Below are 16,180 nucleotides of genomic sequence, written 5' to 3'. Positions count from 1 at the left end.
ATATAAAAATGATGTTGAGTCGTTTTGCAGTGCATTAAAATTGAATTTAGGTAGATTCATTTGCAGTGGTTTTTATTGACCCATGCATGTTTACGTATGTTTTACGCTGGTAGAATTCGTTTGAGATTTTTAGAGAGTGCTGTTCGCAGAATTTGATTAACTGTTCCCCATTTTCATTTGTTTCATCATCCTAGTATTTTCCTATGACTTTGTCATTTGTTTCTTTCCGTATTCAAGGATTAAAATCTCCCTTAAATAGAATGAAAGAGAAAAACAAGTTAAATAGACAATAAAATAAAAGTCCAATATCTTGGACATATTGCACGCAGAAAAATACTGTATCTTACGCTCCGAATCCAAGGTAAAATAGAGTATAGAAGAACTGTATACAGCGTTCCACGTTAAGAAAATAACATTAGGCTTATGGAGATCAGTGTTGCCAAAACTCTCAGGCATGCGGTTTACTAGATTGTCGATATATTTTTCGAATTTCCATTTTCAATTAACATTTAACTGTAAAGTCAGAATAACAACTGAAGAACCACAGAGCCTTATTATCATTATAGTCTCAGAGAACGACATAAAATCGCTGACATACGCACACCGTATTATTTTAAGTTGCAATTAGTAATTAGATATATATGCATTCCAAGCGGTCCGTTTATTTGCTTTTAAATCTTTAATAGCCGGCAAAGTGCATGATTTAACTAAGCAATAGTTTCTACTGATTTCTATGATTCATGGTATATGATACTCTTACCGAAAAACAAATAAACTGTCGTTACTAGAATTAAAATAAGATAAAATAAAATTATTCTTGTAAATACTATTTATTTAATTAAAATCATTTTCCCTACTTTTCATCTCTTGTTTCTATTGGGCATTTTTGGTCAATTACGTTAAAAAACATTAATTTAATTCATGTCAGTGAAAACGAAGATACAAATTATACAACCCTGAATCGTGCTTGTGTTCATCGTGGCATCGCTGCGCTTCTATCGTCCATAAGAAATACATGGCCCTATCTCCGCAATGTTATTTTCTTAACGTGGAACGCTGTATAGAATACGCAGACGACACCGTCATTATTGCGGACAGTGCTGAGGGTTTACAACGACTTTTGAATGTCCAGAGAGGGAGATAGCTTGGGATTAAATATAAACACAAATAAAACAAAAGTAATGGCTGTTACACGTGCACCAAATGTCGACATTAATATTTGTATCTATAACAAACATATAGAACCAGTACAAAGATTGCAGTATCTTAGTTGCTGGATAACAAACGATCTTGACCACGAGGTCTAAATACGTATAGAATATGCTAGGTCCGCATTTCAACGAATGAAAAAATTCCTAATAAACTCTAGGTTATCGTTGGATATCCGATACCAATTTGTAAAAACGTTTATTTATTTCATATTGCTATGCGGAGTGGAAACATAGACTCTCGGAATTACAAGTATGAGGCGTATAGAAGCCTTTGAGATGTGGGTTTTTCGAAGGATGCTGAAGATCTCTTGGATAGAGCACGTGACTAACAACGAGGTGCTAAGAAGAATGGGTACAGAGAGAGAAAGTGGAAGGAAGAAGAGGATCAGGAAGAAGAAAATGCTCCTGGTTTAAGAATATAAGAGACTGGTCAGACATGGACACACATACTAAAAACAGCTCAAGATAGAGAGCAATTTGCTGTAGTTATAGCCAACCTTCAGTAATGGAGAAGGCACCCTAAGAAGAAGAATACTAGACCGGTCACCAACGTATAAATTCCACTGTCAGAGCACAAGACAAAAGGTTTCTACGAAAAACAACCTTCTCCGGAAACTTGTAGGGATCAAGTGGGTGCAAACCCCCAGGTCTTGAAGACAACAGCTGAACCTGAAAGTATGCAGACTTTGCCCATCACAGTGCACCCTCGATGATTTATGGCTCGCAAATACAATGGGTGTAGACGTAGCTCGATATTGGACAGAAAAACTGTAGTCGGATCCAGACACGAAAAAGTAAAGTAAAGTTTTCTTGTGTACTGCATTCGGGATGTCATTTGTCCGGCACAATGAAGTAAGCTTTTTGTTCCCTGGGATCGTCCGAGCGCTTCATACTCCACTTCATTGATTTTAATAATTATGTCGTGGTAGGTATGTATTATAGGCTAAGCAGTAGATCAGGTTTGTTAATTTTAAGCTAAGCCGTAACTTATATAAAAATGATGTTGAGTCGTTTTGCAGTGCATTAAAATTGAATTTAGGTAGATTCATTTCCAGTGGTTTTTATTGACCCATGCATGTTTACGTATGTTTTACGCTGGTAGAATTCGTTTGAGATTTTTAGAGAGTGCTGTTCGCAGAATTCGATTAACTGTTCCCCATTTCCATTTGTTTCATCATCCTAGTATTTTCCTATGACTTTGTCATTTGTTTCTTTCCTTATTCAAGGATTAAAATCCCCCTTAAATAGAATGAAAGAGAAAAACAAGCTAAATAGACAATAAAAGAAAAGTCCAATATCTCGGACATATTGCACGGAGAAAAATACTGTATCTTACGCTCCGAATCCAAGGTAAAATAGAGTATAGATGAACTGTAGAAAGAAGACGAATATCTTAGCTAAATATCCTCAGAAAATGGTATTGTTGCCGCTTAAAACATATCGAATAGCCTTGATGATCGCCAATATCCATAACGCACCTATATATAACTCCATAAAAATTCATTGTTTTATTTAAAAAAACAATTTATTCACAAAAAAAATTCTGTATCCAAAGATTATTAGTATAGCTTAGATAAATTACATTATATTCTATAAGTACCCTTGACAGATTTATAAATATCCTGTTTAGTATGCTTGGTATTTCTTTTTTCTTGCTTTAATTACCTAATTACCGACGTAAAACGTTACCTTGCAGGTGCATTTTCTTTAAATAACGAAAACTCTTAAAAAACGTCTAGTTTTTGTATCAGGGAAATACCAATTACAAAAAATATTGTAAATTAATATCTTGCTTCATCAATGAATAATAAATAAAAGAAATGGCATTTATTATACCTAAATAACAAAACCGCAAATGTATCGGTTATGAGGTTTATGAATATTTCCATTTATGTAATAGTAATTGATCGATCAGATCAATTCGGAAGGATAATTTACTGTTTCTTGGAGGAATGAGTAATGTTATTATGGATTATTTATCGTATTTTACAGTTTTAAAAGAAATTTTCCTTTAATTGATCTAAATTTATGATAAATTAACATTATTAGAGCATAAACTTAAAATGATTAATTCACATAGCATTGATGTTGCTAATAAATGTTAAAAATAGTATTAGAAATTTTTGGCAGTTAAAGAGAAATAAATGGTTATAGACTGAAAAAAAAAGGACTATGAGGTCGAGATGAGCTTCCGATGTTCTGATCATATTACTCATACAACTGTGAAAATGCTCACTGTTTCCCAATAAATGAGAACAATTAGAAGTGATTGTGTTTGCTGTTAATTATCGAAAAGTAATTCTTTTCTGTCAGGAAGAAGAACTGGTAATTACAACTGCATACTATGATCTAACACCCAGGCGGTTATATAGATAAAAATCTCTTAGACACTGAACAACGCAAAGTTAAAAACTGAATAGATAATATAAGATTAATATGAAACGGTATGTCCTAATAAGTAAGCGATTACAAAATAGCAATAAAAGAATAACTGCTTTGCGAAATGCTGATGAAACAGCTCTTCTAGCAGACAACATAGAAGAATTACAAGAGATTGTAAATAATAATACAGTGGCAGACAAATGTGGTCTCAAGATTAACATCACAAAAACAAAATTAATGATAATCAGCAGACAATCCCGTATGTAAACAAAGTTGAAAATAATCAACCAAGTTATAGAGAGAGTTGAGAAACTTAAATATCTTGGAGTTACCTTAAACAGTAAGTGTGACTGCGACGAAGAAATGAAGATACGAGTAGCAATAGTTAGAAATACTTTTACAAGATTTAATAATAACCTTGTTCAACGCGAAACTCCTTTGGGCCTCCGTATTCGCATCCTAAAATTCTTCTTCTTCTTAGGGTGCTTGTCCGTTTCGAACGTTGGTGATCATTCTGGCTATGATGGCTTTGTTGGTTGCTATACGGAATAGCTGTGTTGAGGTCTTTCTATACCATGCTCTCAGGTTAGCAAGCCAGGATATTTTTTTTTGTCCTGGGTCCGTTTTCCCTTTGTCTCAATCCCCTTAAGATTTTGACCTGATCTGTATATTCTCCATCTATTCAGAGCACCGCTGATTGATTCCAATATAGTTTAGCTATTATTTTTAGATCTCTTTCATCAATCCCTGTCCTCTTTAACACTTCCACCATTTGTCCATGCCTGACTTTATCGAAAACCATTTTGTAGTCAATTAGGCATGCAAAATCATCACAGCTGACATCTCTACAATTTCTGAAACAATTCCTGCACGCTAAAGCTTCCGTTGTACCAACGGCGTTCACAAATCCAAACTGTTTAAGCGCAATTTGTTCCTCGCATTTCCGGTAAATTTTTTTGTGGATGACTTTTAAAAATAGCTTCAGCAGATGGCTTATTAGGCTTATGCTATAGTCTTCACAAACTTTTGCTCCTCGTTTTTTGGGCAATGGTACGAACCCCGATTTGAGCCACTCTACTGGTATTGCTCCTGCCTTGTATATTTCATTAAATATTTCAGTTAATATTTTTATTTGTTCTGCATCAGCTTCAGCAGTTCTGCAGGAATTTCATCAAGTCCCGGTGTTTTTCCATCCTTCGTTTGTCTGACGGCTGCCGTTATTTCTTCTGATAGCATTTTGCGACCTGAATTTTCTTCAATGGTGGGTTCTTGTACTATTCTAAGGTATCATATCGACTCCGATGCTCCTCTATTTCTTGACATTGTTCTGTTTTTTGTTTCTCTTCGACTTCTCTTATCTTTCTTCTGACGATGGAATGTATTCTCTTACATGCTTGAAGATTTTCTTTGTTTTTTTTTCTGATCCATAAGTTCAAGTATTTCAGCGGTCATCCACGATTTTCGTTTCTCCGTATCGTTCTTCACGTACTGTTTCTTGTATGATGGTCAGACTTTCCTCTATAGTTCCCGTATTTCTGCATTTTAGCACCTTTGTATTGAGGTTTTCACTCATTTAGTCGAACATTGGGATCTTTCAGTTTTCTAACATCATACTTCTTCGTCGACTTACTTGTAACCTTCTTTATTCTGACTTTGAAATTACCTACAACTGGTAAATGATCAGAATTTATATCTGTCACCGGGTATTTTTTGACAGATGTACAGCTGTTTCTATATGTAATCAATGCTACTAGCTAAAATGCTAGTAGCATAGTAGCAATGCTGGTCACTTAAAGTTGGATCGCTAGACCGTATTGAAGCGTTAGAAATATGGTTTCTCAGAAGGTTGCGTAAAATTCTTTGAGTCGAATGAAGATCGATATTACAAATGAAGAGGTGTTAAGAAGAGCTAATACCCGAAGAGAGTTTTTAAATAAACAGCGAAAGGTTTTATATCTAGGCCATATTTTGAGAGACGACAAATATAATCTTTTACAAATCATTTCAATGGGCAAAATTGAAGGTCGAAAAGGGATCAGGTCGCAAATGACACTCATGGTTCAGAGACAAGAAACTGGTGCGACATGCATTCGACATTGGATCACTAAACCGCATTGAACCGTTAGAAATATGGTTTCTCAGTAGGTTGCGTAAAATTCTTTGGGTCGACCATATTACAAATAAAGAAATCTTAAGAAGAGCTAATACCCAAAAACAGTTTCTAAATACAAATTCTTCTTCTTCCTATGCCGTCCCCATTAACGGAGGTTGACGACCACATTTTTAAAAGCTTCTCTGTCTTTTGCAACGTGGAATAATTCGTCTACAGTCATGTTTGTCCAGTCTCTAATATTTCGCAGCCATGACTTCCTCTTTCTACCTATTTCCTTTTTGCCATCGACTCTACCCTGCATGATGACCTGCAGAAGACTATTTTTATCATTTCTTAGTATGTCTCTAAGGTATGCAGTCTTGCGTACTTTTATTGTTCTCAACAATTTTTTTTTCTCGACCCATCCTTCTCAGCACTTTCTCATTGGTGACCCTGGCAGTCCATGGAATTCTTAACATTCTCCTGTATATCCAAAGTTCAAAGGCTTCAAGCTTCTTAACTATTTGCGCTTTTAATGTCTATGTTTCTGCGCCGTACAATAGTTGCGACCAGACGTAACATTCAAAAAATCTCAGTCTCAGCGCAGTTTTCAGATTGTTGTCACAGAACAATTACTTGAATTTTAAGAACGCTGCCCTAAATACAAATAAATAAATACAAATAAGACAAATATAATCTTTTATTAAGCTTTATTGACGGTTAGAGTTTTCCCTAATATACAATTACAAACAACATTCTTAGCCGCGTTTATTGAAGATTATACTCTTCGTCACGTTTGTCTACTTTTGCTCTTCGTAGGCATCAGCGAAATATCTAAACCCTGAACTGAAGAAGACGAAGAATATATGTGAAACCCGATTCAAATTAAAATTTCTACACAATGATTAACAACATAAATCCCGAAATAATAAAACAAGGTATTTTTATTTGTCATATTTATAACTACTAATTACAAAACCACATTTTTAAATTTATTTATGGAAATTTTATTAAAATACTTCTTGATTTAGAGATAAACATATATACTAAATATTTCAACAGATCTTTAGTATTGTAACCCATAATTTAAATTTAGATAAAGTTAGAATGATACTAGACATTATCGAAACCACCGACTTATAGGGAAAACCTCGAAATTAACAAAAATATTTTCAAATAATGTGTTTCATATATATTGAAGAAGAAATAGAAAATATTGCTTATTATGCATATAATCATATTTGTTTTATTATATTTTTGTAGATAATCTAAAAATTTTAATATATACGTGAGTCCTGGCTTACCTCAAAACATTTTCCATCCTTCCCTGTCAAGTGTCTGTCTTCTCCATCCTCTTACTCCAATCTCTCTTAAATTTTCCTTATTATTTTATTAGGATCACATTCATCCATCCGCATAACGTGGCCCACATATCTTAGGCGGTTTATTTTGTTAGTATTCACGATATCTGCATTACCAAAAAGTCTATAGAGTTCGAAATTATATTGCCTTCTCCACAGATACTGTTCGTTAGTCATTAAATCAGCCATATATAGTCCTCAATACTTTTCTTTCAAAGATTCGTAGTCATCTTGGGTCGTCATTGCCTGGTTTTTCGATCTATAAATGAGCACTGGACGTATTATTGTTTTATAAAGTTTGCACTTTGTTGTTTTTGACATATTTCTCGCTCTTAGTTGAGGGCCTAGGCCAAAATAACAGCGCAGCGGTTAATCACGTATATTCTTTTTCTTATTTCTAAGGATGTGTTGTTTTTGCAGTCAACCAGTGACCCTAAGTCTTCTTCTTCTTCTTTTTATATAGACATGACTTTGTCTGTTTTTCAATGTGCCTCCAGTAAGTTGTCGTTCCATCGTTTTTGTGGTCTTCCTACTGATGGTTTTCCTATTGTGGAACCGGCTCTTGCCTTCTTTACTACTCTATTTGTTATCATTTGGCTTATATGATCGTTCCATTCTACTCTTCTATGTCTTGCCCAGTTCTTGATGTTCTCCACCTTGCATCTACGTCGTATATCTGTACTTCTAGCTCTGTCCCATAGTGTGTTACCATCAATTTTTCTAAGTGTTTTCATCTCTGCTGTCTCTAACATCCTTTTTACCCTTTCTGTGTCAGGTCTTGTTTCTGCCGCATATCTTTCCTTATTGTTTCACTTTCACTTCAATTTTGAGCTTTCCGTAGCTGGATAATGTGCTAAAAAAAATAATTTTTTTTTCTCTTCTCTTTACTCGATATTCTTCAACATTGGTCCTAGTCCGTCTCTTGATCATTTTTAGATTAGCGTCATTCTTCTCTTTGGTTACTAACTTGATTAATATAAAGGATATAAAACAATATATCGACTGTAGCGTGTAAAAAGACGGCAATAAATGACTCGTTCTGGATGTTTCAATCTCTAATAAGAAAATATCACTCATTTTTACTAAATAACAATTCAATATATGTACTGTTAAAAAGAAAGGCCACTAAGTCATAATGATAAAGTCAAACGAACCTGTAGTAAAAAGTTTTTTGAACTAGATTTAGAAATGCATAACAGCATAGTTTTTATGGCAGATAAAATAATAATTTATTCGTTGCTCTCTGCCGTACAGTTGCTTGTAAATGACATAAATTATGCCTTATTATTTTTAAATAGTTTGATTTATATTTTACAATACACATTTTTATGAACATCATCATCATCATCAACTAGCCTCTAACGTCCACTGCTGAACATAGGCCTCTCGCATGCTTTTCCACTTAGTCCGATTTTGCGCCATCTGATCGTACATTAATTATATTAATTGAATATCATTTATGAACATACATTAATTATATTAATTGATTTGTGATTGAATTGATTGGTGATCTGATTGGTGATCAGTGTACTAGTGTCTGGGGGCTCGGGAGACTGATACCTCGGAAGCCCTGAAGAAGACATCAGGGAGGATGTCGAAGAGCTTGGCGCAATGATGAGCAACGCGGTTCAACCCGGAAGACTGGTGAATTTGATATTAATTTTTGTAATAGTAATAATATTAGCTTTAGGTTTAATATATATATATATATATATATATATATATATATATATATATATATATATATATCTGTACCGTGGAGGTAAACAGTCGTATATCCATAATGTATACATTTGCAGGAAAGCGCAGAACATAGAGACTAGTCAATAAACTATAAAAAATTTTGTACTTCCATTTTATTGAATTCAACATTATTGGTACATTACACTACGTAAATGGAAATATATTACTAGATATTAGTATTGTTAAGAAATGATTTACCTGGTGTACGTTATTCGGAGTTACGACTTTTTACCTCTATGTCCTTATACAGGTATCATGCAAAATAAAAATTGTAAGTGATGACAAAAATATTATATTCTGTGTTTAAGAATGCAAAAACCAAATCACAATGTTTGAAACCCAAAAAACTTGTTAAGTAGAAAAAATATAAAACCTAAATATTTTTACTTTAGTTGTCGCTGTCACTGTCACCTGCTTGCTGCTTTGAAATTGACAACTACTGTTGGTATAAATTATGAAATTGCACCGGGATCCACTGGCAAAGCTTTAATAAATGTTCATATTTTTTTTGTGATACCTTTACAATTCGTACGCATAGCAGGCAATTGATTAGGGAATAGTATTTGATATATAATTAAAGGTTTCCGCGGTTAGTACGATTAAACCTAAAGATAGAGAATAGTATTAATCTTAGCTCTAGGTTTAATATACATATATTATATATATATATATATATATATATATATATATATATAGTTTGTCAATTTTAAAACTTACAATGAGCTATATCTCACGAACAAAAGCTGATATCATCGAAAAATGCTTGAAACCGTTTCTAGGATAGTAAGGAGGAACTAAAATGACATGAAAGAGAACTCACCCCCATTAACCTCCTAAGCTCCACCCACCACAACCAAAAAAGTTTAAATTGCAAACTCCTACTTGTGATACATCATTGAAAAGACTTTAAAAAATGCTATCCAAAAGTATAAATAATAATTATACAGGTTGAAGCAATAATTGTGAAACTTTGGCTTAAATGGAAAATTTAATGAGGTTTTTGTTGAACTACAAATTTGTTAAAAATGTCAATTAAGGAAATGTTCAAAGTGGATTCCGTTGTTTTGCATATGGGATTATCTGCTGGTTATTATTAATTTTGTTTTTGTGATGTTAATGTTGAGACCATATTCCTCTGCCACTGTATTATTTATTATCTATAATTCGTAAAAATATTTCGTTTAAATACGCCTCGTCTTCTATGGATGTCAAAAAGCGCCGTCTTTTTTAAATGATTGTAAAAACTGTTGAAATTCCCACAAACTTCGTAATCATATACTTCATACTTCGTTTGTGAGCACGTTATCTTAGTAAAACATTTCCTCGGCTCTATTTTCATCATACTTTAGTGCTCATCATGATATAAGAAATATAAAAGTAATAAAAAGTTTTTAATACTAAAGTTTCTCATAACTTGTGAGCTTTACTGCAGTTTTAAGTATATAAATGATATATTCACACATGGAAAGATTTTATGTTTCGTAAAGTTGTTAGAAATAAATAGCAAATACTTGTAGTCATGTTTTTCATAGTTTTACATGTGTTTATATAAATATTTTAAAACCAGTGTGTATATATATATATATATATATATATATATATATATATATATATATATATATATATATGTATATATATATATATATATATGTATATATATATATATATATATATATATATATATATATATATATATATATGTATATACATATACAGATTGAACAAATTTAAAACGGAACATACAATTTAATATATGTCTATTTGAACTGCATTTGAAATAGTGGACCAATATAAAACTTGGACAAAAATAAATCCATGCCCGATGATAGACATTGTATAAAATATCGTTCAACTATCTGTCTCCTTTAAAGGAAAGAGGAGCTTGCCTAATAGTCGGAGAGATAGAGCCGAAATTTTGAACTGATCAGTAATATGACATTTCTCTATTGGAATATATTCATTGTAACTGGGTTAAGACTTTGCCTTGAATGAGGTTGTAATTTTTTTCGGAAAAATTAACGATCGATAATATGGCTGAAAATTTGCCCAGAGTAAGATGTTGGTATAACTATACGAAAAGTCCGCCAAAGGGCGGACGCGAGTGTGGATACATAAGGGGTGGCGGACAGGGGTGAAGTTGCAATTTTTTGGGGAAAAATTAACGATAAGTAATATGTCCGCCATTTTCATGGCTCATTATTTAGCCCCTAAAAACTCTAAATCCAAAAGAGCGGACAGCTGGGTTGGTACAGAGAGCCATAAAACGGGGTCAAATGTACCACTTGCCTGCGCATTTTAGGTCTCGGTAACAATTTTCAAACTGATTTTATTATGATATTTTTATACCGATTGATTTGAAAATTTGTATGCTCACTTCTGTTACCATTCTGAGAAGCGTCAAATAGAGTTTTCCTCAAAATTTCCCAAAAAAATTTCCGTAAATGAAAATTTTCGTAATTTTTTGAGGTAAAATATAATTTGTAGAATCCTTTCGATTTTCTGTCAGTTATACCATGATTTTTTTCCAAAAATTTTCAATCGATTTTTCCGATAAGAAAAAAAATTTAGAAAAACTTTAAAAATTTCGTCATTTCTCTCACTCTCATTGATGTCATCACATTCATCATCTTCGTCACTTTCACTTTCAATAATATCACATTCATTATCTGCTTCATTTTCAATCACTACTTCTCGAACTGATTCTGGCATCTGAGGTCCACTAAACCATTTGAATTTATATGTTTCATCTTCAAACTCCCAACCATGTTCTTCAACAATCAATTCTGTTGGTACTTTTTTATGGGCATTTGTCCAAATATTTGAAATATAATGAGCTCGCAGTAGATGTTGGTGTTATTCATCTTGACATGGTGGTAAGCTTGAAGCATCGAAATTTTTTAGTTTTTTTTTTTTTTAAGGCTCGTTCACATCATGAAACTTATACTGCCGGTTAAATAGTGAAAATCTGATATCGTTTACTTTTCTTTTTGGAATTGTTCTCGTCAGTCCTGTTCCATATAAGTGACATATGAAAGTTTCTAAGGTTTCAAAAACTTCATTACAATCGAAGTCAGTTTCACCAAGTTGGATAAAAGCATCTTGATACTTATTACATTTAGCGCATGCGTCTAGAATTACTGATCTAAATGGAACGCGCATCATTATCATTTTAATATTTTAAAATAATAATGATGAAAAATTAATGTCCAAACAGAATTTGTAAAATTATAATTAACTAATGAAAAAAAAATTCAATCAATTTGAAAGTTAAAAAAAAATATTGAAAATATCTACAAAGTAAATTTCAAAACTTAAAAAATTGATAATTCGACTATTAAATTGATTTTTATTAATAATTATTTGTAAAATGTTAAAGGAATTCTACAAATTGAATTTTACCTATTGATAAATAGAAATAATATATTTTGTATTTGATTATTAATGTAATAATAAATCAAATTTTTCTTATATCTGAACAACCATTATTTATGCAATATAAATTTAAAAACCTTGTATTGTAATAAAAAATAAGTAAAATTACTTTTTGTTATACCAAAAATATTTAATAGTTAACATTATAAAATTACTTTAATTTAATAAAATATCAAATATCAAACATTTATTCAATAAAAAATTAATTCGTAAAATATTTATATTTAAGAAAAAAATGTGATTTGTAAAGTAAATATGACTTTAGTTTGAAAAAAAAAACATTATCATAATATCATTTTAAAACTACAAAATATTCTATAAAATATTCAGACGATGACGTAGAGTTTTATCAAATGTTTTAGAAAAGTTTTTCTAAATTTTTTTTCTTATCGGAAAAATCGTTTGAAAATTTTTGGAAAAAAATCATGGTATAACTCACAGAATATCGAAAGGATTCTACAAATTAGATTTTACCTCAAAAAATTACGAAAATTTCTATTTTCGGAAATTTTTTTGGAAAATTTTGAGGAAAACTCTACTTGACGCTTCTCAGAATGGTAACAGAAGTGAGCATACAAATTTTCAAATCAATCGGTATAAAAATATCATAATAAAATCAGTTTGAAAATTGTTACCGAGACCTAAAATGCGCAGGCAAGTGGTACATTTGACCCCATTTTATGGCTCTCTGTACCAACCCAGCTGTCCGACCTTAGAGTTTTTAGGGGCGAAATAATGAGCCATGAAAATGGCGGACATATTACTTATCATTAATTTTTCCCCAAAAAATTGCAATTTCACCCCTGTCCGCCACCCCTTATGTATCCACTCTCGTGTCCGCCCTTTAGGATTTCGTCTAGTTATACCAAGATCTTACTCTGGGCAAATTTTCAGCCATATTATCGATCGTTAATTTTTCCGAAAAAAATTACAACTTAATCCCTGTATAGCCACCCCCTGTACCACGAGGGGCGTCCACCTGTAAGGCAAAGTCTTAACCCAGTTACAATGAATATATTCCAATAGAGAAATGTCATATTACTGATCAGTTCAAAATTTCGGCTGTATCTCTTGGACTATAAGGAAGTGATAGGTAGTTTGACAGCATAATAACTGCTTGTGTAGTCTAGTTTTTACAGTGATTCTAGGCGACCTATTTGGGTGGAGTTTTGACTTGTTCTTGAATGAATTCAGAATCTAGCAGCCCGCTGAAGTATTGTAGTAACCACCTAGAGCGGAGTTGAGCCGAAATACATTGATTTCGTATGTTCCGTTGTAAATTCGTTCAATCTGTATGTATATATGTATATATATTTACTTATTTATCTATATACGGCATCCATTTACTTACAATTTTTACAAAGTTACATCTTAAAAACAATAAATTATTAAAATAACAAACACCTCAGAATAATACAAACATATAAGAATAATACAGATGTACAACAAACTTATTGTAAGATACTTTTTAGTTGTTTTTTAAACAAACTAATTTTGGAGTCAAAAATATCCATTTGTCTTGGTAGCCTATTAGCACTCCGGATCAATCGTGTAGTTGGTTCATTGATACCATAATTAGTGTGATGAAATGGCACTGAAAAGATTTCCGATTGTCTGTTGCTTCTACTAGGAACTTTAGGACTAATAAGCGATAAGAGTTGAGGATAATCTATAAAAGCATTGATAACTTTGTGTAAGAAACATAAATCTAACAATGTCCTCCTTGACTTAAGTGTTGGTAAGTTAAGACTATCTCTTACCCACTGATATGATCGTATTCCTCTCTCCTGCATCCACTATTATAGGCTGCTACCCTCAAAAATTTATTCTGGACTCTTTCAATCTGTTGAATGTAACAGTGGTATGATGGAGACCATACAACTCATCCAAACTCCAGAATGGGCCTAACGAGACCACGAGATGTGCGTTGGATAAATCCCAGCACTTTCATCGCTCTGTTTGTTACTTGGTTAATGTGGCTTGAGAATGACAGTTTGGTGTCTAACCAGATTCCCAAATCTAATAGGGAATATACAGAAATACAATATAAAGATAATCCATGGATGACATTAATGCGATAGTCGGAAAAGAGGAAATATATACAAGAATAACAGGGGACGAGGTTTACATAAGGAATCAAATGAAAACGATAAAAAGTTAATAGAATTTGCTACAGAGAACAAAATAAAGATAGCTCACACAAGTTTTGATCACAAAGACATTCGTAAGGTAACATGAACTTCTTCCGATGGAAAAATAAAAAATCAGATAGATCATATCCTCATTGAAAGCAAACATGATAAGGCAATAATCGATTGCAGGAGTTACATAGGGACAGATACCAACAGTGACCATATACTAATAATAGCAAAACTAAAACAAGAACTACCAATAATTCCAAAAACTGTTAGAGATAGATTAAATTACCAATTAGAGCGCCTTCAAGAGAAGCAGGTTCTAAACAGACTAGAGGAAAAAATAAATAAAAAGCTAGAAAATGCAGTCAAACAGGATATATAAGAAGAGTGGCAGACCATACAGACAGCCATATCGGAAGCAGCGGAAAAGTGTATAGGAACAGAGCATATAAAAAGACGGCAAGACTGGTTCAATGAAGAATGTAGGAATGCTTTCGTAAGAAGAAACAGGGCAAAACTACAAAGAGATAAAAAGAATACCCAAAATGCGATCGAAAACTATGTGGCAAGAAGAAGAGAAGTGAAAAGAATTTGCAGAAAAAAGAGATGAGAACAGCTAGAAAAACAATTCAAAAACATAGAGGAAGCCTACATAAACAAAGAGGTAAAGAATTTCTTCCAAGAAGTTAAGAAATCCAAAGAAACTGCAAAGAATAATCCACAGTATTGCAGAAACAAAGAAGGCTTGCTTCTAGGAGAAACAACAGAAAAATTAAACAGATGGGCGGAATATTTCGAAGATCTATTAAATACAGACCAACAAGAGAACTTGAGAGAAATGAGAAATGGCAAGAAGATGAAGAAGGGACGTGCGAGGAACCAACTTTAAATGAAGTTGAAGAAATACATAATAAGAGACCTCAAAAATAACAAAAGTGCAGGAGAAAGTGGTATCCCAGCTGAGATTTTTAAGGAAGGTGGCGAAATATTGAAGGGAAGGATATTTCACCTGACATTAATAATTTGGCAAAAGGAAGAAATGCCGAAACAATGGAATAGTGCCCTTATTTGGTCATATCTATAAAAAAGGAGACAAAACGGAGTGCGAAAACTATAGAGGTATAGCACTATTAGAAGTAGTCTACAAATTACTTGCAAAAATTAATAGGAAAAGATTAATAAAATATGATAACAAAGCGATTGGAGATTACCAGGGAGATTTTAGATTAGGAAGAACATATACTGCTCGAATAAGTATGTTTAAATTAATACAAAATAATAGCTACGAACAAAACTTAGGATTACATATGCTATTTATTGATTTTAAACAAGCATATGACTCCCCAAGTGAGAATGATGCATAAACACGATAAATAGGGTAACAATGGAAGAGAGTTTTTCAAGCCTTTTTTTTAAATGAGAACATAAAAAAGATGGTACAGTAGGTGGTACTGTAGACTAGCGCAAAGCTTCGTACTATGTTTTCTATGTTTATAAATTTAAATAATATTTTTAAAACGAATAAGTAATAAATACAAAGAAAGTATGAAAAAGCGATGTTTCTAATCATTTTTAAATATTGTAATTTTTTTATCAATATTCCCGACCTATTTGAGAGGGTGGATAGGTAAATTCTTATTAATGATGTTATCACACAACTTTTTCTCCAAAACTCAGAATGTCACCTACGACATCTTCTTCACAAACAGATCCGCACTGATCTAATAGGAAATCCTCAAGATTATTTTAATATATGTAATCCTTTTGCCACAAAATAATTTAATAAAAGATTTATTATCAAAAACACGTCGTTGCAAAGTG

Source organism: Diabrotica undecimpunctata, chromosome 4 (genome assembly GCF_040954645.1).
Source record: "Diabrotica undecimpunctata isolate CICGRU chromosome 4, icDiaUnde3, whole genome shotgun sequence".
Classification (NCBI taxonomy): Eukaryota; Metazoa; Arthropoda; class Insecta; order Coleoptera; family Chrysomelidae; genus Diabrotica; species Diabrotica undecimpunctata.
This window is presented reverse-complemented; position numbering follows the sequence as displayed.